Source organism: Gorilla gorilla, chromosome 16 (genome assembly GCF_029281585.2).
Source record: "Gorilla gorilla gorilla isolate KB3781 chromosome 16, NHGRI_mGorGor1-v2.1_pri, whole genome shotgun sequence".
In the NCBI taxonomy this organism is placed as follows: Eukaryota; Metazoa; Chordata; class Mammalia; order Primates; family Hominidae; genus Gorilla; species Gorilla gorilla.
Genome location: NC_073240.2, coordinates 37114319 through 37136655, shown reverse-complemented (window position 1 = coordinate 37136655; position 22337 = coordinate 37114319).

Below are 22337 nucleotides of genomic sequence, written 5' to 3'. Positions count from 1 at the left end.
CTTTTTAAATTTTCAAATGAGTTTTCCTAATTATTTGGTTTTTAGCTTGTTCTCTTTTGAATCTCATTATCTTTTTCATTTTCCCTATTTTCAATTGTCTGACCTTGATAGAGCCACAAAATCTTTGCCTGTGACTTGAGCAAGTCTCCAATATCACTTGAATACATTTTATGAAGTCCTGCATTTTGAAAAGATTTTCAGTTTAACTTTTTAGGTTTTTTTTCTATTTACATGGGAAGTTGTAACTATCAGATTGTTAGCAGGATTATAACTGATCAAGATGTTGATTTTGTGGATTAAGGTAGGTGCTATATTAATTGCAGAGGAGAGTTTGGGTTGCTACTAATTTTACAATTGGTCAGTTCACCAGTGAATATTTTCATGCTATGACAACTTTTGATTTCCTATGGGGGATTTCTTGATGAGGGATCAGATACCTGTGTCTATCTGACAATCTACTGAAGATCCAGAGAAAACAATGCAGGGATTAATAACAGCTAAATAGCTAATATGTTTTTGAAAGTGAACTATGTTCTAAGCATTTAAACATTTGTGCCTCGGAGTTGTCACTGTGCTATGTAAGAAGGAGGGGCATTTTGGCTTCAGATTGCTTATTTTATTCTTAAATTGCTTAGACTCTTTTGCTGCAGATTCGTTGTTCCATCCATCTATTACACATGCATATATGGGTGCTCACTGTCCATCAGACACTGTGCTAAGCCCTGGAGATATAGAGCTAGATCATGCAGAAAGCTCAGGATCTAGTAGGAGACACATCACTCTCTACTGTCCTGAGCAAACAGTACAGCAGAGACCTTTAAAAAATTTTTTTAAAGACTAGTTACTATGATACATTTACTATGTGTCAGAGACCACACTAGATGCCTTACTTAGATCATTTCCTTTATTCTAACAATCTGGTTGGTGGCTGACACTAGATTTGCACCTAGCTTTTTCTGAGGCCAAAGCCATGTTCTTTACCATGGTGCTCCACCACCCACTGCTTCATAGTGAATATAAAGACAAAGGTTTATGTCTAGGTACTGTGAGAACATCTAGGAAGGGACCCTAACCTAGACTGAGGATGCTTATGAAAGCCTCGCTGGGGGTGTCATTATCTTAGCTAGATGCCTGAGGACAAGTGCATAGCCTGTTGGCAAGGAAGAGCAACATGGAGATGTCGTAAAGGGATGGGTTGGATTCAGGAAATTTCTCTTTGTTTTCCTCAGTATTATAAGCATAGTTATAGTATAGACCATTTTACACTACATTACCTAGAATAGAACAATGTAATTTCATTTATAATTATGTTTAGCGTTCCTAACATGAAAAAATTCCAAATAAAATCTTGTATCTAATTATTGTCCTCATTTTTGTACAAAAGATTTCAAAAGCCCACTGCCTCGGGCGGTGTACTTAAGAGGGATTGTTACTCAGCTGATCACTGCTTCTTCTGATTCCTTCTACAATGTATATTTACCAAGAAATGTCACATGGGATTTTGCATTTATATAATGCTTTTTAGGGCAATGAAAACCCAATATAATCAGTCGGCTTATTTAATGTTCAAAGTGTTTAATAAGCTTTTTTTTTTTTTGAATGAACCATTTAAATGAGATTTTTTTTCTTTTTTCATTAATTAACTCACCAGTGCACCAAATACGTATCAGATAAATGAGTTGATAGGGTCCCCAGTTTAGTTGCAGATGCAATACGGAAAGCACTAATTAGGCAGGCAAGAGCTCCAGATAATTAAATAGTGATTAATGGATTTTTGTACTACCAAAATTAAAAGTAACTAATTGGTTGAAAAAATATTTAAAATTGTGTGCTTGGAACTTGTATGTTGAACATGATTCTGTGGGACATGAAGATTATTTTGATTTTAAGAGTAAAGGTTTTTTTTTTTAATTCGTTTTCCCTTTTCTGACATCTTGTGTCAAAGTGTTCCCGTGTTAATAGTAGAATATAATGGAAGTTTATGCAATTAAATACAGCAAGAGAGTTTATAGACCATTTATCATTGGATATGGGTCATATACTGTGAATTTCAGAAAATAAAAGGGAATTCCATTTGTAGCCTACTCTTGCCTGAAGCTCACCTAATGAAATCTTTCTCACTCATAGAATTAACAGTGTATCCAGCTGAAAAGTATTTAACATTCTCTATGCATACTAAGCATGCAAAAGTAGAATAAAACCTTGCATACTTACAGGGGATTTTTGTTGCTTTTTCTTCAGCCCAAATTAGGCAGCTCTTGTTCATTTAATGCATTTGAAAGGAGCTGAACTTTTAAAATTCTGAACTGTCAGTCCCCATCATTTCATTTGACAGCTGACACTTTGAGAGTGAAGAACACACAAATCATGTGAGTGGAGTGAAACACTGCTAATAAATGCTATTGTTTTTCCCGATGGAAAGAAGCACCTTAAACAACTGTTTGCAGATCCAACGGGTTTGTTATGATGCAGAATGCATGTTTGGCTGTCACCATTTATGTTTACTACCTGCAGAGCATAAAATTGCTGATAAAAAATAGAAGAAACATAAGGCCAAATTCATTAGGAAAAGAACCATGCTTTTTCTCCTCCCCACCTTACCCCTCAACTTCCCATTTTAATATGATAAACATTGAGTCTTCCTTCATTAAGGCATGGAACTAAATAAATAATGTATGGTTCTTGAGATAATTACAAGATTTCTGTATTTATGGAAAACACAAATTCTGAAACATTTGCTTGTCTGCTTGTACTTTGTGCTTTTTTAGCAAGCAAAGGAACTTGTGAAAATTGGCTCTGCCATTTTGGAATTTTATTTGAGAATATTCATGATCATTTTGGGGGCTTTTTGGCTTTGTTTTTCTCCCATAAAAGATCTGAGGCCAAATGTTTGTAGGTTGAACATATCGTCCTTCCTGATGCAGAAAATCTCTGCAGATCTGTTCACCTGACTAAATCATATAAGATGGCATATATTTTACTGAAACTTTCCTTGTTAATATTAATTAATATTAATTAGTTAACTAGCCAACAAGAGGATTGCTCCTACTTTGTTTTATAGACACCTACTGTGGAGACAAAGAAATAGCTTGATAAATGATATGCTTTGACTACTTTGTAGCATATGACCACTCATAACACTTTTATCTCTTTAGTCTTTTATAAATGTTGCTATTAAGAGTAGTGAATATCTTTGACTATCTTAGTACACCATAGAAGAATTGTAATAGATTGAAATGGGTCTAAACCAAATAGTGAACTATAAAGTTATGGATTGGGTTTCAGTTATGAAAAAAATATTGAAGTGTGAAAAGCTTGAGTGGCTAGTATTTCTTTTTTCTTTTTACACTTTTAGTTTTCAATGCAAATAGTAGGAAAGGGAAATTGTTTTCTATATTGTTTCTTGCTGATGAACTGACAGAGATAACTCACTTAACTGTCCAGACAGGAAATGTATACATACATATGAAAACTTTAGGCTGGGCATGGTGGGCCAGGCGCGGTGGCTCACGCCTGTAATCCCAGCACTTTGGGAGGCCAAGGTGGGCAGATCATGAGGTCAGGAGATCGAGACCATCCTGCCTAACACGATGAAACCCCGTAAAATACAAAAAATTAGCAGGGCGTGGTGGCGGGCGCCTGTAGTCCCAGCTACTCAGGAGGCTGAAGCAGGAGAATGGCGTGAATCCAGAAGGCAGAGCTTGCAGTAAGCCAAGATCTCGCCACTGCACTCCAGCCTGGGGACAGAGCGACACTTCGTCTCAAAAAAAAGAGAAAAGTTTAAGGAGCTCATTACCACACTGCCTTGAATAATGTTGACATCTTAAGCACATAGTTATGCATGTGTATACATACAAAGTACAGTTGATCAAGAAAGGGTTCAATGGAAAGCCCAGAAAATTAGTTGTAGCGTTATTCTACACACAATTTTTCAGTGCCTTGGTATATCCATCTGGAAGACGAGCAAAGAAAAACTACTTCTCTGAACAAGAAAATGTTTTAGACTTTTGTGGAAAAGTGCCCTTTAAATTCAAGGCAATGTACACACAAATATTACGTATGTAATCTACATGGTTTTCATAGAAAGGTGTGGAGAATCTATATGCCCCGCTGGGAAAATGATAGTTCTTCCCAGAGAAGCCATTGCTTTGCCTTCAAGTTTCACTGCTCTGACCTCTCCTTGAGGGTTTCCTTGAAATGTATTTAACTTCGAGTCACCATCCTACTGTTTGCTTACTCACCTTCTCAAAACCAACAGGTCAGAAGTCAATGGATACTTTTTAAAATTCATGACTGTCATAGGAGGTCTGATTCCCAAGACAGCTGTGGCAAACAACCAGTCTCACAGATGGATAATATCCAGAATGTTATTCTGTGGCTAAGATTTTACTGGAGTTGCCCCTTACACCCACAAATAGGCTGTTTGCTTGGTTTGTCATTCCCTTCCAAAGGTACTTAGGAGGAGTGGAAGCCTAGAGTGAGCAGTTAAGTTCCACCATGTGAGAGCACAAATGAATTAAAGTTCCAGTGACTCAAGTCTCAGAGGCAATTACACAGGTTTTCAGTAGTTAAACCAAGGTAACTTGCAAAAAGCCCAATGCCATTGCTGACTTGATCTTTAAATCAATATGTTTCTGCAGACATTATATATGATAGCATATGTAGGCTGGAAAACAAGGAACTGAGGCCCCAGAACAGATTTAAAGGGGAGAAAGCCTGTCTTTATATGAGGCTGGATTTTGAAGTATTATCTAGGGCAAAAGTTTTTTAAAATCTTAAATTACCTGTCACTGTATAGCAGAAAACAGTTTCAGAGACTCGACTTTGCTCTTACATAGTCACTCCACAAAATGTCAAAGACCCCGAAAAGGGCACTTGGAAAGATATATTGCAAATTGTTATGCAATTCCCTATTCCTCTGGCCAGGAGAATTAGGAATTTGGGAGGTATTTTTTATGTGGGATAGGGGAAAGAGAGGGTAAAGAATTGACATGGAAATATATTTTTAAGGACCCTAAAGCCTGGGAAGTTTTTTACTGCATAGCTACAGGGTACTTTGGCTAAAACAATTTAAAAAGAAGGCAGTGGAGAGACTGAACTGATGGTTACAGAGAGTGCGTTCTGGAAAACCCTTTCAATATAATTTAATTGGAGCAGGATATCACTGATCTCAGATTCTTTCCAATTTCATTGGGAGGCCCAAGAAGCAAGGAGGTCAGATACAGTAGTTGCTAAATGGCATTTGACTATTACCTGGGTTGTGCATAAACCAAACATAGGTTGTGCACAAATATGGGTTAGCTTGATTATTACATGGGTTGTGGATAAAGAAAACCCAGTTAGTAATGTCCTCTGAACCTGATTAGGACTGAATGTTCATCCTGTGAATTGCAAATTAGTCAACATCTTTGGAAGTGGCTCACGTGTTAAAACCTTGGGTTTTGGAGTCAAGACACACCTGAGTTCAAATCCCAGCCCCACGGTTACTAAATGAGTTCCTTGGAAGGTTTGCAAAATCTCTCTAGGCCTCAATTTCTCCATCTGTTGAAGATTAATAACAGTATCCATCTACTACGAAATGAGATTATATGTGGAACATGCATAGCAGAGGTCCTGGTGCTCAGTGTGCGCATAATACTGTTTAGCTAATAAGTTACATGCAGAAACTAATAAAGGGCAGCTGATATGATCATGTTAGTTATAATACAAAGTATTTAGAGTAAAGCAGCCCTGAAAATCTGAGTGGGATTCATACAACTGAAATGCCCTATTCGTAGCACATTGGGTTAAAAAAATGACTTGGGTGTTTATCACCAGTGAAAACACTGCAGAGAGGCCATATTCTAAATGTTTTAAATGTTTTATAACAGTGGCAGCTGAAATGTTATTAAAATGGACAAATGTAAAATACTAAATATTCTTGGACAAGAGTGATTCACTGAGTGTTCCTTGTATGTGAGCATGTATTACAATCTTTATAAATTTAGACAGAATTGATAACAATACTTGAAAATAAGACATCATGGAAACTCATGCTCAAATGACTTCAGGTTGTGTGAATGAACCTTTTGCCAGTGAAAGAATGAGGAGGATGTGATATCTCTCTTCTATTCACAAAGCCTAAGGGGAAAAAACCCTCAAATATCAGAAACATATGGTTTTAAAGTTCTGTGTCTCAGCCTGCAACATTGATGGAATTTTATGTAAAGAGATAAAAATCTGTGCATGGACTGTCACAAGCTGTTTGGGTGAACAGAGTCACTGCTGCTAAACCACTGTTGATATTCTTACATGGGTTGCAATGAGAACCACCTGTAAGCCAGACAGGTTTAGAAGTAGTGAAAATCATCAAGGGATACAGGTCAAAATAATGTAAATAAGATGAGTAAAGAAAGGTTGAACAGTATCAATGAGTCAAATGGCAAAAAAACCCGTCAAGAACGAAAAATACAGAAACAAGTGTGACTTCTGTCAGAAGCATGGCAGAAATGTGTTTCAGAAGGATGAGAATAGAATTTATTCATTGGTAGTCTGGAAAATTGCAATTCCTGGATCCGTTCACTTTTCATATTATTTGCTCTAATTATGGTAGGCATAAAGTGGATCAGGAGACTACACAGCTTGGGAAAACATATACAGCATTGAGTAATAGAGTAACCAAATTTTGAGGTGAGCATCTTCTTAGGAGTATGCTTGTCAGTCTCCATGACTCTCTTGTAGAGCACGATAAACTGAGGGGAAGATAAAAATTTATCAACATTTTCTACTTTCCTAAGTGAATTCCCATACCTTATCTCATTTGAACCTCATGAGGCAGGCAGGGTAGAGGAATGTCTGACTATCCAACAGCCTTCATGAAATATTTTGTTCTAGATGAATTTGATGAGACATAATGACAATAAAGATAAGTAGAGATAAATTCAGTTAAATTAAATCTACTTCTTCTGAGCATTTGGTTCTCAATGATTCCTGTCTCATTCTTGTCAGACTCAAATTAATAACTTTGCTAGATATTTATTACATAGTTAAAGCACCCTGGATGTTTATGTGTCTGTATGTTGGCATGTCTTTGGATCTGAGTTTTGAAAGATTAAAGTTCCAGCCTTTGGAATTTGGATATATATTAATTAAAACAAAGCAAAATAAGCAAAGTAAAACTTGGACTTTGATATTCAAAGACTTGATTCAGTTTCCTACTTCTGGCCAATTTTTAAATCAACATTCTACTATATATCAGGCACTGGGTATGTCACCTAATTTGTGTGAGCTTCAGTTTCTGGATCAGAAAGTTGAAATAAAGAGCTTATCTGTTTCTCAAAGTTGCTGCTATGAGGAACAGATGTAACAATGTTTGAGAAAAGCATATTGTGATCTGTAAATTGTTATTACTCTTGTAATTATTAGTGTCAGGTGGACAGAAAGAATGAGAAAGACAATTTAGCTTGGGAGACTAGCATGAATTAAAGGCATGGAAGTATAATGACATACAGAATGTTCGAGAATGACCAAAAGGCAGTTATGACTGGGATGTAAGGGTATAGAAGGAAGTTCTTCAGTGGAGCAGCAAAGTGCTTTATGGAGAGCCTGAATGCTGGGTTACAGAGTTTGGGCTTCATTCTAGGTCCAACAGGGAGTCCTTGAGGATTTTGAATGAGTACTACATCTTCTAGAAAAATTATCTTACATGCTAGAAAAGTGTCCATCCATACATTATCAATGAGGAGACCACAGAATAGTTTTATCCATACATTATCAATGAGGAGACCACAGAATAGTTTTATCCTTAAGCACTGAACAACATTTCTCTTTTGTTCTCCTTTTTCTCCTTGCCTGGCCTACATCATTCTTTGACTACCTTCAATAGTTTTCAGCCTTTGATGTACATTAGTAATCCCTGGGCTTTGCTCCAGCCTATTGAATTCACATCTGGGTGGTAGGGCCCAGGCCCTGCATTTGAAAAGTCAGTACAGGGGATTCTGATGTCAAGACAAAATTGAGAGTCATCATTTGAACTTGTTCTGTACCTATTATCTCCCTGTGATATACAGAGGAGGCTCTTTAAATTGCAAGAAATATCCATACATTACAGTGGTCTATGTGAACATATAAGGGATATAAGAAAGAGAGAAAGCTCAACCACTTGGCCATGACTCAGGGAAACTGAAAAGAGCAGGCAGGGCACTATGTCTTATGGGACAAGCAGAAACCACAGTATGCTTGAGTGTCCAGATAACTGGATCACAGTTCAGAGATAGGAAGATGACTCAGGATTCAGTAATGTGGGTGTCATCAACTGAGGTCCAGGGGTCCCTTCCCATTTTCTGCAGGGAATATGACTCAGCTACTTTCCCAGTCCCTGCTGGTTTCTCTGTGTGAATATTCACTCTAGCTCCTATTGCCTGGCAGACTTACTCATTATATCCTCAATGGAAATTCCAGACAGGGACAATTGGATTAGTCCAGTGACTCATGGAGGAGCATCTGCTTTTGATGAAGTGCTTTCTCTTCAGTCGGGCCAATCACGATTGGGAGGCAGCGTCTTGAAGGGTGGAATATGAGTAAGAACTTCTACAGAAGAGGCCAGGGCTTCCCAGAAGGGGGCTATTCAGTAACAGTAATTATCAGCAACCTCTATTTAGCACTTGAGCACATATCTAAATATTTTACATATGTGCAAATTCATTTAATTTTCATAACATGCATAATTTAATTGTTTTCATTTATTTGACAAATATATACAGCGTTGCTCTGTAGCAGGCACTGTTCTTAGTATCTTACAGATGTTGACTCCGTTGATAAAAACTTACGAGGTAACTACTATTGCTTTTTTCATTTTACAGACAAAGACAGTTACCGAGTTAACATGTTTTCTGAGGTCATACCACTAAAAGTGGAAAAACGATTATTTGAACCCAGGCACTCTGGCACATGCTTTATGAGATTCATTTCTTTGCACCCTCAGGTAACCCAAGGTGCTAAAAATCTACTTGTTCCTATTATGCATTCCAGGAGATATGTAAGGCTGACACACAGACTGGCGTGAGGAGGGCAGTTAGCCTGGTGCTTAGCTCTGAATGATCTCAGAGATCAGAATCTTTTCTTTTGAAGTTCTATGTATCCGGTACCCAACAAATGCTCAATAAATATCTATTGAATAACTATGGAATAAATGAATGAATAAATAGAATAAATACATAAGAAAATGAGATTTAAAAAACGTGAACAGTTGAAGTGGAGTTTGAAGAAAGAAATTTTTGGTTGAGTGAAAAATCACATTTGATCATTTGAGAATGATAGTATTAAGAAAGAATGGTACTACTTGACTTCACCTCTTACCTCCAGAGACTCCACTGACAGCTAACCTAAATGTTTGAAAGATTTTTGTTTCTAGTCTTCTTAGCTTGTAAAATTTGAGCAATTAGACACGCCAACATTTAGGAAATAGTTGCTACTTTTCTAGCAAGACACTATGAGAATCAGTCATCATTTAGTATTTTGTTGTAAGTCTTGAGCTATAGCAAAAAAAATGTAAGTAGAAAAAGTTAAGTAAAATCGTATTGACTTAATATGTACATTAGGCATATTGGCATTTGAATGGGTTTAAATTTATTCATGCATTTTTAAAGGGAAAAATAATGATTAAAAGGAAAACTCAGAGACTTTTTTGGGAACATAGTCTTTAAAAAAATTATAAGGAAAACATATTTTTACTTAATCAGCAGGACAAGTATAAGCTCATCAATAAAAATGGGGAGCACAAAATAAAGGCAAAGCAAGGCTGACGACAGCCTGGCTCTATTGCCTAACTGTGGAAGAAGCAGGAAAATAACAGCTGCAGACATGCAATAAACAAGCACAAGGGACTAGGTTGGAGCTTGATGCCAAATTAAACCTGTGCGTGAACCTTATTTGTTTCATTGCAGTTAAGGAAAGACACTACCATTCAAATAGACAAGCTACATAAGACAGACTACGTATACACTGGAATCAGAGTCTCCAATCAGAAAGGGATTTTGTGTCTTTTCCTGTTAAGAACCTGGTTTAGACAGCTCTGCTACCTATAAACATTTGCTCTAATCAATTAGAGAAGGAGAGCCTAAGAGATGGTCATGCAAAATAGTCGGACAATGTCACGTGATGCCTGAAGACTGCTCTCATTTTAACTGGGATAAAGAGGACATTTCTCCATTCAAGACCTGCTTCTGATTGTTCTATGTTTCTGATGCATTTTTACTAACGCAATACATAGGGTAGTAAGATACTCATGTTACAGACACATTATGTAATAGTCTGTATCGTTTATATCCTTATTTGTTTTCAGGAAAATCAAGTTTTATTTTTACTTCTGTGAAACAATGTCATTTCAACTTATTTATACATATTCCTTTATCAGGAAATAATTTTATCCTGGATATCCCTTTAATGTCTTGCAAAATGTCTCCCCATTCTTTTTCGTCTCTTAATTTATTTTTCCCACCCCACTACCCAACTGTGGCCAAGATATGGAATATAAATAAATGGAAATATGCAGTAATTCTGGTTTGTGATTGAGAAATGTATATACTCATCACTTTCTTAGCAAGATTTCAATAACAAAATAAACACTGAGTATAGGAAAAGACTAGCAGAATAGAAATCTTTAATTAGAATCTCTCAAAACCTACCTTTAAAAATTAATTCAAATAGGAAATTATTTAGATTAATTGACTTATTTACTGCTCTATTTTATCAAAATATTATTCTTTGTTGTCTGAATTGTTCTTATAGCTTCCTGTACCATAACAAGGTATCATAGTTACGTACCATATCATAGCTAGGGAGGAACTAGCTGTTTTAAGCAGTTTATAATCTAGGGAACAAAGGCAGGAAGAGGTTAAATTATATGCTTAAATTATGAGGCAAATAAGAAAATTCTTTTGAGTAACTCACCATTTGGTGATTCCCATTGGCCACTCTCTCATATCAAGTCCCCGTCTCTGATAAAGTTTATTGAGAACTGAATAAGAATTATTTTCTTGGTAATAAGTTAGAATCCATTCTGTAGGATGAAGCTAGTTTTAATTTTTCAGCAGTCTTCTTTAGATTGTCGTTGATGTGGCTGAATGTAGTGCTGTTAAGTACCCAAATCTGGAGCTGATGTTAATGGAGGATGAAGTGAGGAAGACATTTGGATGAATTCTAATTACAGTAGCAGTTCTGATTCTTTTATTTGTGGAAATTTGACAAACTTCAGTGGACTTAGTAGTGCTTTGCAAATGTGACATGAGTTGAGCAGGCTTGGGTCCTACCGAAAGCTTACAATGTGCCTTGGCTTTGGTAAAGTGTCTATGGGAAGATGTGATATAAACATTACCCAAACTTTACTGTGGTATAGGGGTAAAAAAAATGCATAAGTGAAACTTTCCCTCACCACATTTTCCATGTATTTTGGCTCTTGATTTTGGCTAGGTGTCACCATGGAATTACACAGATGGGTAATATTCTAATGAGATAATCAAATAGCCCAGTCAGATTAATATAACAAAATACATTGTTGGAAAAGAAATGGTGTTGAATTTAGCTTTCTATTGTCAATAGGGGTTTTAACAGTAACAAACAAACAAAAATAACAGCCATAACGTACTCCAAAAAAGTAATCGGCTTTTGACTGTCATTGGAAACCAAACCGACGTTTCAAACTTTAGAACTCTAGAATAATTTTATGAAGGTAGAAATGCTACTAAGGATTTATGATTGTCATATTTAAAAAATTCATTCATTCTCCCTGGTGAGCACGTGTGTGTGTGTGTATGTTTAGAAATGGTGGTAGTAGCAGTAAACAATTTTTGAGCTGTAGGTTTCCCTAAACTTCATGTCCACTATTGACAGGGTCAAAGGATACTATAACATGGATTTGCCTGCCTCATCTGGCAGCTTCAGTCCAGCAGAAATGAGAGAAGAGAGCCATGAAAGCAGAGGCTGAGGAGCAGCATCTAGTTAATAATGTGGGGCAACTCACCCAGGGCTCACAATGATGGACTCCGTAGAGTGGGGCAAAAACATTCTTACGGCCTTTCGCATGGAAATTGTATCACCAGCCCCACTTCCTACCTCTCAAGAATGTCTGAGTTTTAAATGAACAAACGTTTGGTGAGGTGAGATGCCAAAATAAGGAGAAACATATTAACCTTCTTTGAGGTGGAGACAGGGGAAACGTACTTCCCAGAGGGAGGTTTACAAAGTGAAAGCCACTTTAATTCCTCCACAGCGTTTTCTTTCTTCCTTTCAATTGTTATATTTAGCAAGGGCCCCTTTCTGTTTTCTTAGCTTTGCTAAGTAAAGCATTTAGGATGACTAGCTTTTTTGGTGTTCTATGAATTAATACTTGTAGGGTGTTAGGAGATATTTTGATCTCTCTCTCTCTCTCACTTTCTTTTTGAGACAGGGTCTCTCTCTAGTCCTTACTGAAGATGACAAAAAATTATTTTTTTGAAGATGCATGATAGAAAAAAATATATGATCAAAATGGGTTCCTATAACCCATTTCACCTCTGAATTGCCTCTTTTTTCTCTCTCTATTTCCTTCTTTCTTTTTTCTTTCTGTCTTTCCCGTTATCAAAAAAATGTTTCTTAAATGTACAAAGTATAGAAGGCATAAATTGTTTCTTCATTAATAAATGCAATTTTAGCAGTAGATGTGTAAATTTTAAGTTAGTCATTTACTTTCTGCTTGTTCATTTTCTCAGTGTGGAATTGTTTCTTAACGTAGAGTTCTAATGGCTTTTTTAGTTTTAACATGTATTAAATGTTCTGCTATCCAGCCTTTTACCAATATATACACTTTAGCTGGGATTCTTGTGTAGAAAGTATAGCAGGGTTATATTTCAAGATTCTGAGGAATGTGTGGAATTGTGAGAGATTAATTTACATTCACTGTGGTTATGGTATTACAATTATTTATTATATTGTAATCATCTGAAAATTGTAAATCAGAGAGTAGCATATAAAAGGGGGTCTTCAAAATGTTCATGGAAAATGTGTGTTATAAAAAACAATGCATGGATTTCAATTTTTTTTTGCACCAAAATAAACTTGTACTAACTTGTAACATGTCCCAACAGGATCTAGTTTAAGGTACAGAGAAGATTAAGACATCAATTGAAAGAGCACCTATTAGAGCAACATAAATTCTGCTAAAATTGAAGCAAGAACAAACATCAAATTTATGGTGAAGGTTGGGTAGAGGAGTGATGAAATCATTGATGCTCTACAGAAAGTTTCTGGGAATAATGCCCCAAAGAAATCAGCAGTTTACAAATATATAACCCATTTTAAGAAGGGATGAGGTGATGTTGAAAATGAAGTCCACAGCAGCAGCCTGTCAACATCAGTTTGTGAGGAAAAAAATTAATCTTCTTCATGCCCTGATTGAAGAGGACTGATAATTACCGGTAGGAACAATAGCCACTTGATTCAGTGTATACAATTCTGACTGAAAAGTTAAAGTTAAGCAAACTTTCCACTTGATAGGTACCCAAATTGTTGTGCCCAGAGCTGTTGCAGACAAGAACAAAGTTTTGGATGGAAAGTTTAAACAAGTGGAATTAAGATCCTGAAGGCTTTCTTTGAAAACTTGGAACAGGAGATGAAACACAGCTTTATCAGTACAATCCTGAAGACAAAGTACAATCAAAGCAATGGCTACCAAGAGGTGGAAGTGGCCCAGTTAAAGCAAACGTGGACTGGTCAAGAGCAGAGATCATGGCAGTAGTTTTTGAGTTGCTGAAAACATTTTGTTTGTTGGCTTTCTGGAGGGCCAAAGAATGATAACATCTGCTTATTATGACACTGTTTTGAGAAAGTTAGGCAAAGCTTTAGCAGAAAAACATGCAGGAGTGCTTCACTATAGAGTCTTCCACCATGACAATGCCTCTGCTCACTCTTCTCATCAAACAAGTGCAGTTTTGCAATAGTTTTGATGGGAAATCATTAGGCATTCATCTTACAGTCCTGGCTTGGCGCCTCCTGACTTCTTTTTGTTTCCTAATGTTAAAAACTGTGTAAAGGCACTCATTTTTCTTCAGTTAATCATGTGAAAAAGACTGCATCGACATGGTTAAATTCCCATTTCCCTCAGTTCTTTTTCAATTTTTTAAAATTTGTTTTATTATTATACTTTAAGTTCTGGGATATATGTGCAGAATGTGCAGGTTTGTTACATAGGTATACACATGTCATGGTGGTTTGCTGCACCCATCAACCTGCCATCTACATTAGATATTTCTCCTAGTGCTATCCCTCCCCTTGCCCCCCACCCCCTGACAGGCCCCAGTGTGTGATGTTTCCTTCCCTGTGCCCTTATGTTCTCATTGTTCAACTCCCACTTATGAGTGAGAACATGTGGTGTTTGGGTTTCTGTTCCTGTGTTAGTTTGCTGAGAATGATGGTTTCCAGCTTCATCCATGTCCCTGCGAAGGACATGAACTCATCCTTTTTTATGGCTACATATACTCCGTGATATATATGTGTCACATTTTCTTTATCCAGTCTATCATTGATGGACATTTGGGTTGATTCCAAGTCTTCGCTATTGTGAATAGTGCCGCAATAAACATACGTGTGCATGTGTCTTTATAGCAGAATGATTTATAATCGTTTGGGTATATACCCAGTAATGGGATGGCTGGGTCAAATGGTATTTCTAGTTCTAGATCCTTGAGGAATCGCCACACTGTCTTCCACAATGGTTGAACTAATTTGCACCCCCACCAACAGTGTAAAAGCGTTCCTATTTCTCCACATCTTCTTCAGCGTCTGTTGTTTCCTGACTTTTTAGTGATAGCCATTCCCCAGTACCCTCAGTTCTTTAGGGATGAACTAAATGGCTGGTATCATCACTTACAAAAGTGTTTTAAACTTGAGCTTCTGTTGAGAAAAAAAGTTTATGTATTTTACTTTTGTCTTTTAATTCCATTTTCCACGAACTTTTTGAAGTCCCTTCTCATAATGACTACATAAAAGTTGATTAGAATCCTCCATTGTCCCTCCATGCTAGACAGTATTTTTCATATAAATATTTTAAAGCACATTGCAAATGATGGCATCCTTTTTTTACTGATGGATTGACCAAGGTACCAAGCCAGGTGCCTATGCCAGGTTATGTTTAGAGAATAGAGAAGCTAGGAATTTTTTCCCCTCATTTCTCCTCTCCCTCACTTTAGCTTTGATTATATTCATCATTGTTCTTCTCCCATGGTGTTCACTCTAGATAACAGGTTATTTTGAATGGTACTATCTTATTAGAGGTTTTATCCTGGTGGAATAAGGAGATTTTCACACATAAAAAATGATGCTTCTTGCATTTAGTAGCTAAGTTTGGGATCCTACTAACAGAATGATTATAGTCAATAAATATGGAAAGTAACCTGATAATGAAAGGAAAAAATATTAAAATTTGTATCTTTAAGGCTACTTATGATAAATTAAATGTCTTTCTCTGACAGAATAATTTAAACATTGCTTTATTACTGCAGGCCACACACTCTGTTATTATAATAATTCTGAGTTTTCACATGTGCATGTTGTTCCAACAGCCCTGCATATTTTCTTGTTTTATGCCTGAAACCAAATTAATTACTTTGTTTAATTTCATGAACATGCCAAGCTGCAGTTATGAATAGCTAGTAATATCAAGTGTTTACATAGAGAGTATGAGATGTTCCAATAAATATCTACCCAATTACCAAACAGCTGAGGGCAATATTGTTTCCAGGTAAGCTGGACAAATTATACGTTTGCTATATTTAACAGAAAATGAAGCAATTGCAAAGTCAGCACTGAAGTTTTGTTAAAATACGATGAAGCTCATAATGTCAAATTAAACTTTATTAACAAACCAATTTGAAAATACAATATTGCATAAGACAATGTGTTTTTAAAGCTAAAGAATCTCAGTGAAAACACAGATGCATCTTGAGTATCCAGTGTACTGTCGCTTTAGACATTTTTTGACACACCTTCATGAGGTGAAGAGAAATCAGTGTGGGAGGGCAGTTCAGCTGCATATTGTACTTTTATAGGTCTGTTAGCCTAGAAAAAGATATAAACATATTTTCCGAATACAAAATAACAACAACAACAACAACGACAACAAATTTTTGTATCAGTGCTCTGGTGTTTGCATAGTTCATAGTTTTCTATAAGTTATCTTATTTAATTCTTAGGCAAGACTCTGGAGGAAGTTGGTATAATTAATGTTTTCCAAAAATAATTTTTATTTTACAAGTGAGAGAATTAATGTTGTGCTAGAATTAGGATGAGGGTGAGGGTGATCAGGGTGAAGGTTAGAGTGTATTAAGGTTAAAATTAGGTTGGGCCTCTCTTGTTGAATGACCTGCACCAGAATTCTCTCCATATAGTGGATGTATATCTGTATTGGTTGGAGGTGACTAAAAGGGGATATAGGACCACCTAGAACTTCAGGTTCAAGGGAATTGGGCATTGAGCTCTGAAGCCTGAATTTAATCCTGAATTATAGCTGTCTCTTGTGAGACTCTAGTTCTAGCATCCAGTCAGGACAGAAGAAGGAAAATATATCAACAGTCATAGGCTTGAGTCTGTGGTTAATACTCCATAGTTAAGGAGAGTCTCCACCCACCACTGTCCCTGGTCCTCCATCTCCCTTCATCCTCACAGGATCTTGTCTTATGTATCTTCTCTTTTGCCATCAGTTTTATTAAGTCCCTGTTTAGCTGCTGGGGGTAAACAGCTTTGTTTGCTTACAATCACTTTCCCTGCTCATCTGCTTTGATTTCTGACTGAACAGACCAAAATAAAGAGACCCCAAATACTAAGACCCTGGTCACTGTGTCTGCTGAGATATTGGAATCTTTGGAGGTAGCTTCTAATCTTGAGAATCCGCAGATGTTTCCCAGAGTTGCCTATTTACTCCTTTGCTACTTTTTTTCCTTTTCAAATTTGAAGTTGTTAGTGAGGTTTTCCTTGACTCACCTTCTTTTTCTGGTAATACCTCCAGGATGTACAAGTGGGGTTGAGAATGGCAACAACCCTCTAGGAAATTTTTGGTATTTTGCTCTGCCTTTTCTGTTAAATCTTTCCAGTAAAGGGTTGAACACTTTTACATTTAGTTGCTCTTGTTGGTTGCCCCATTCACTTTAAAAAGTATAATTGGTCGCTTTGTTGGATATTGGAGAAAAGACATTCTGCACTCTGATTTCACTTTGCTCATTTTCCTCAAAAATCCTCTCAAATCTTTTTAATTTCAGTTAATTATCAAAACACAAAATACATGCTTGCATAATGCATTTATAGTTTTCATATGAGAAAGTAGTTTTCTGTGACTATTATCTCTTCCAAAATGACTTTAATGACTGAGTGCCTCTGTCTGAGGCAGTGGCTGACCCTTTTTGTAATCTGATTTGTAAGCTTGTATTTCACTGAACTTCTTAAATGACACTTCACACTATTGACCATTTCTCCTGGGAAACTCTATTTGTTGGCTTCTACTAAACATTTCTGAATCAATTTTGATCTTTCCTGTTCCTTCTGGGTTTCTTCATGAGAACCTCTTCCTCTGTCTATCCTTAAAACTCCGTGTTTCCCAGGGGTTTGTCCTGGCGCACTGCCCTTCTCAGAAAATATGTACTACTGGCATAATCTTATATATTACATATGGGAATAAAAAGAGATCAGTAGGTGAGGGGGAAGTTAGATGCTTAGGTGTGGTCATGTTGAATTTAAGGTACCTATGACATTTTCAAGGAGAGACTGTACTATAGGCCTTTAGAGATATGAGTCAGGATTAAACAAGAAGTCTATGCTAGAAATTTAGATACAAAAATACTCTAGGAGCCAACTGAATATCAAAGCTGGTCTTCTTATACACTGTGTATCTTCATTCCTTTTTTTTTGAGATGGAGTCCCACTCTGTCGCTCAGGCTGGAGTGCAGTGGCGTGATCTTGGCTCACTGCAACCTCTGCCTCCCTGGTTCAAGTGATTCTCCTGCCTCAGCCTCTTTAATAGCTGGAACTACAGGCGCCCGCCACCACGCCAGCTAATTTTTATATTTTTAGTAGAGACGAGGTTTCACCATGTTAGCCAGGATGGTCTCGATCTCCTGACCTCGTGATCCGCCCGCCTGGGCCTCCCAAAGTGTTGGGATTACAGGTATGAGCCACCGCACTGGCCTCTTCTTTCATTTAATGTCAGAGCTCTAGGACTATAACCCAGCACCTACTACACAGTCAACTGAAAGTCCCAGACAAACACAAATACAGACATATCCCAATAATATCCCAAACTTTATTGGTCATTCTCCTCTCTCCTGCCTTCTCTACTTTTTCTGTATTTGTATTCCTCCATTTAGTAAATCATATCACCCTAAGCCCTTTGACCTAAGTTTCTTGGGAGTCATCTTAGACTTCTTTCTTTTCCTCAACATCTATAATTTGTCAATGATCAAGAACTATAGATTCTACCTACTGAATGGTATCGTATTTTAATCCATCCACTGTGTTTTGGTTACAATACTTTCTGCGGCAAATAATAGCAAACCTGACTAAAAGTTGTTTAAATATCAAGGACTCTTGCCATTATGCATAAAAAAGATTCTGGACTTAGGCTGTTTCCAGGGTTAGTTCAGCAGTTGAAACTATCAGAACTCTGGGATGGCTTTTCTACAGCTTCTTTGATCTTCTGCTTCAGCAATATAGCAATGTAGCAATAAACATCACTTTCTCCCTTAACAAAATCCAGAAGCCAAAAGGATAGGGTTCTTTCTCGAATTCCTCAGTCTTCCTATCAGGGTGGAAAATCTTTCCTAGGGATACCCTTCCTCCCACTACCATCAGCACCCTCCCCGCAGGTTCCTTGGTAAGGACTGGGTCTCACAGTCACTCAGACTCCTTGTCTATCTGGCTTTCTAGGCTTCCACAGTGGAGACAGGCTCCTCCAGGAAGGAAGCAGAATGGGAAAATGTCTGTCTGTCATTTCCCCACTTTCCCTCCAAGTTGCTTTGCTGTTGCAGGACTGAAGACTTTTATGTCTGGCCTAGACTAATAAATTCTTGAATTATCTCCCCGCTGCCTCTGCCACCAACAAAGGCTACTGGAGTGAGCTTTCCAAAACACATCACAAATATTAACAAAAACGTTATTCCTTTTAATTTTCTATTTCAACCATTTTCATATTTGATAAAGAATTTTTACATAAGTTAAACCCACGTTAATTCATTAGGAAAGAGATATTCAGAGATTGAATCCACAGCTAAAGATGTCATCTAAAAACTATGAATAAGAAGCTACAACTTTTGAGAGTCTGAGGGATGATGGAAGAAGCACTGCTTGGAATAGCATTTCTTTTCCTTGGTCAACAGAAAATGTACAGGTAGGCTACTCACTCTTGGGACACTGAAGGCGTGACTGCCTCCCAAATTTTTGAACATAAATCTAGTTACTATATTTTACTAGCAAATAATGTGAACACCTAATATATTTTCATGATGGGTACACCTGAGAAGTTGCAACTTATATTTTTAATAAAATCATAAAATCACAGAGGAATTTGTGCCTTAAAGTAACATTACTTTGATTCTTTTATTAAAAAAGAAGAATCTCTTGTAATGTAAACAAGCTCAGATTCAAGAAAAATTGCTTTCTGAAATCAAGGAACATCTGGATTATATATTCTTAATAGAAGTTCAATAAAATATAGAAATGTGACAAGCATGCTTTTATGCAAATAAAGAAGCTTGCAAAATAACATGAACATTTTTGTCTGGGAATCTCTTGAAAACATTATGATAGCCTTGTTTTTGTACTTTTTATGTCATGAAGAGGTCATTTCAGCATCATACTTTATTTAGAGACTTAAAAATTATTCTCGAGTTATTTTATGTACAGAAACTGAAAATAATGTTAATGGCATAGTTGGAATATTTATGAATGGCTGATACTATTTTGGAGTGAATACAGATTATTACATCTGTATATAATATTAGTAGGAAAATTTTTTTTGCAGAAATAGGATCGTAATGTTCACATCGTTCTACATCTTGCTTTTTCACTGACAACATATCGACTATTCAATTACATTTTCTACTATATTATAGAACATGTTAACTTTTTGCAGAAAATTAATTTTTTAGTTGTGTCTTAAGGTTGATATTAAAATTAATATTCTTTCCTAAAGCATCCACACTAATAACTATGCAAAGACTAACAGTGGGAGTAACTCTTTTGGGCTTTTAAATATATTTTACAAAGCTGAAGTATATAATTTATGTTATAAATTTATCCAGGATGGAAAAGGGGTAAGTGTGGGCAGTGTAGGAAAAGAAATCAAGGAAGAGTCTGGTCCTTCCTCATTCAGTGACCAGTGTCTTCCTCTTTCCTCCCAAACTCTCAGTTTCAACCTTCCAGTCAGGGCTTGTGGTGGCTGGGAAAGCTCCACGAAGGCGGACTGGACTCTCAGGCTCACATCTCAAATATGGCTTGTGGGTGTTTTCATCCTCTCTAGAGCCTGGCTCGGTGGAGAACACGTAAAGAAAGCCATCAGAGACACAGCTTGGCTCACAGTAAACACTCAATAAATAAATAAATACATACATATGATTATTATTTTTTTTTTTTTGAGGATGTTCTGGCCTTAGAATCTTACCATACATAAACCTGGGACCCACACCCAAATATTCTAATTTTATTAATTTGGGTAGGGGCCTGGGCATCAGTGTTTGCTTCTAATATGCCTCCAACACTGAGAAGCAGCTATCTCTGAAACAGGACATCCCATGAGCTAGCTCTCACTGCATACTTATTTGGTTGCCAGGCAGTGTTCTTCATGATTCACACACTCCTTTACTTTTCACGGAAATCTGTGATAGGGTTTATTATCCTCACTATGATGATAAGGAAACTGAAGCACAGAGACGGTAAGTAGCTTGCTCAATGCCACATAGCTAGCAAATTGCTGACTTAGGATTCGAAGCCCAAATTGGAGCATTCAGTAAAATAGAATATCCAGCAACAAGAGAAGAATGCTGAAAGCTTCCTCACATTTTCAACTATAGGAAGAACTTGGAGTCACTAGGTTGAATGACCGGTTAATGGTCAGTAAGGAGACTGAAAGCTAGAGAGAAACAGATGCTGCCACGTATCAAGACCTTGTTAGCTTAAGAGGCAAAACTTCAGCCTTCACTCTAACTGGGTTATGAGTTAAAGAGAGCTCTGGTGACTCTCTGACATAGCTGCAGTTTCAGATTTTGCAGTCTGCTAAGTACCTAAGTGAGTAAAAGAGAGAGTGTGCTTACCAGAGTGTTAGACATATGGGTTTGTCTAAAGTGCTTATTATTTTAAATTTCCCCAAGTCAACTTTCCTTGAGTTGACTATTGTTTATAGTGACTGCTTTAATGTTTTAATGAAAATATTAGTTTAGATAGGAAGTCTTTAAACTTTTAGTTCATGTCTAGGCTAACTCTTGAAAATGCTACAAAAAAATATAGTTGCCTCAAATTACAGGTGTTTCCTATAGAGTATGTCACATAAGTCATAGATATTTAAATTTTCACAGTAGTGACAGAAGAGTCACCATTGAATTCTGACATTTCCCAACCTATTAACTTAGGCAACATAAATGAGTTTGTGGGGGGAAAGCATACTAAACTTTAGAGAAGAAGATAGAAAGGGTAAGTTTTAGGAGATGGTGTCCTTTCAGGACAGGTAACAGTAAGGGGGACCCTTGAAGAATGAGAGGGGAAGAAACCCCTAAAGCTGGAAGATATCACCAAGACTGCAAGTGCTAGTCAAAAAGGGTGTGGCAGGGAAATACGGTAATACATTTCCTCTGCTTCAGCAGTTTGTGTGCTTAACCAGTAAGTACTGTTGTGGGTTTTCGGTGATGTGTAATCACTAGAACCTTAGAGATGATTGAGCTTTGTAAACACTGACTGCTCAAAGCCGAATGAATAATTTGTGTGAAACTCTAATTTTCTTATTTGAGAAGTACTGTAAATTTGGAAGAGTGAAGTGATGAGAAACTAAATGAAAACCCAGTCCCTCAGTTATTTTACATTCCTTTATTGATGATTTCAGTCCCTCAAAACTGCGATGTCTATTATTCAGTCTTCTAAAATTTGACAATTCTCTGGTCTAGTGCGAACTACTCAAACACTCGAGTAATTAAGAGTATACCTGTAACCACAACTGGACACAGATTTCACCCTAAAAGTTGCAGAAATGTTAAATGCCTTTACGAGTCTGTGTAAGCAGAAGTTGGATGTTCTGAAAGTTTTAAGCCATTTGTTATTAACATTTCAAGTGTATTTGAATATTGAATATATTT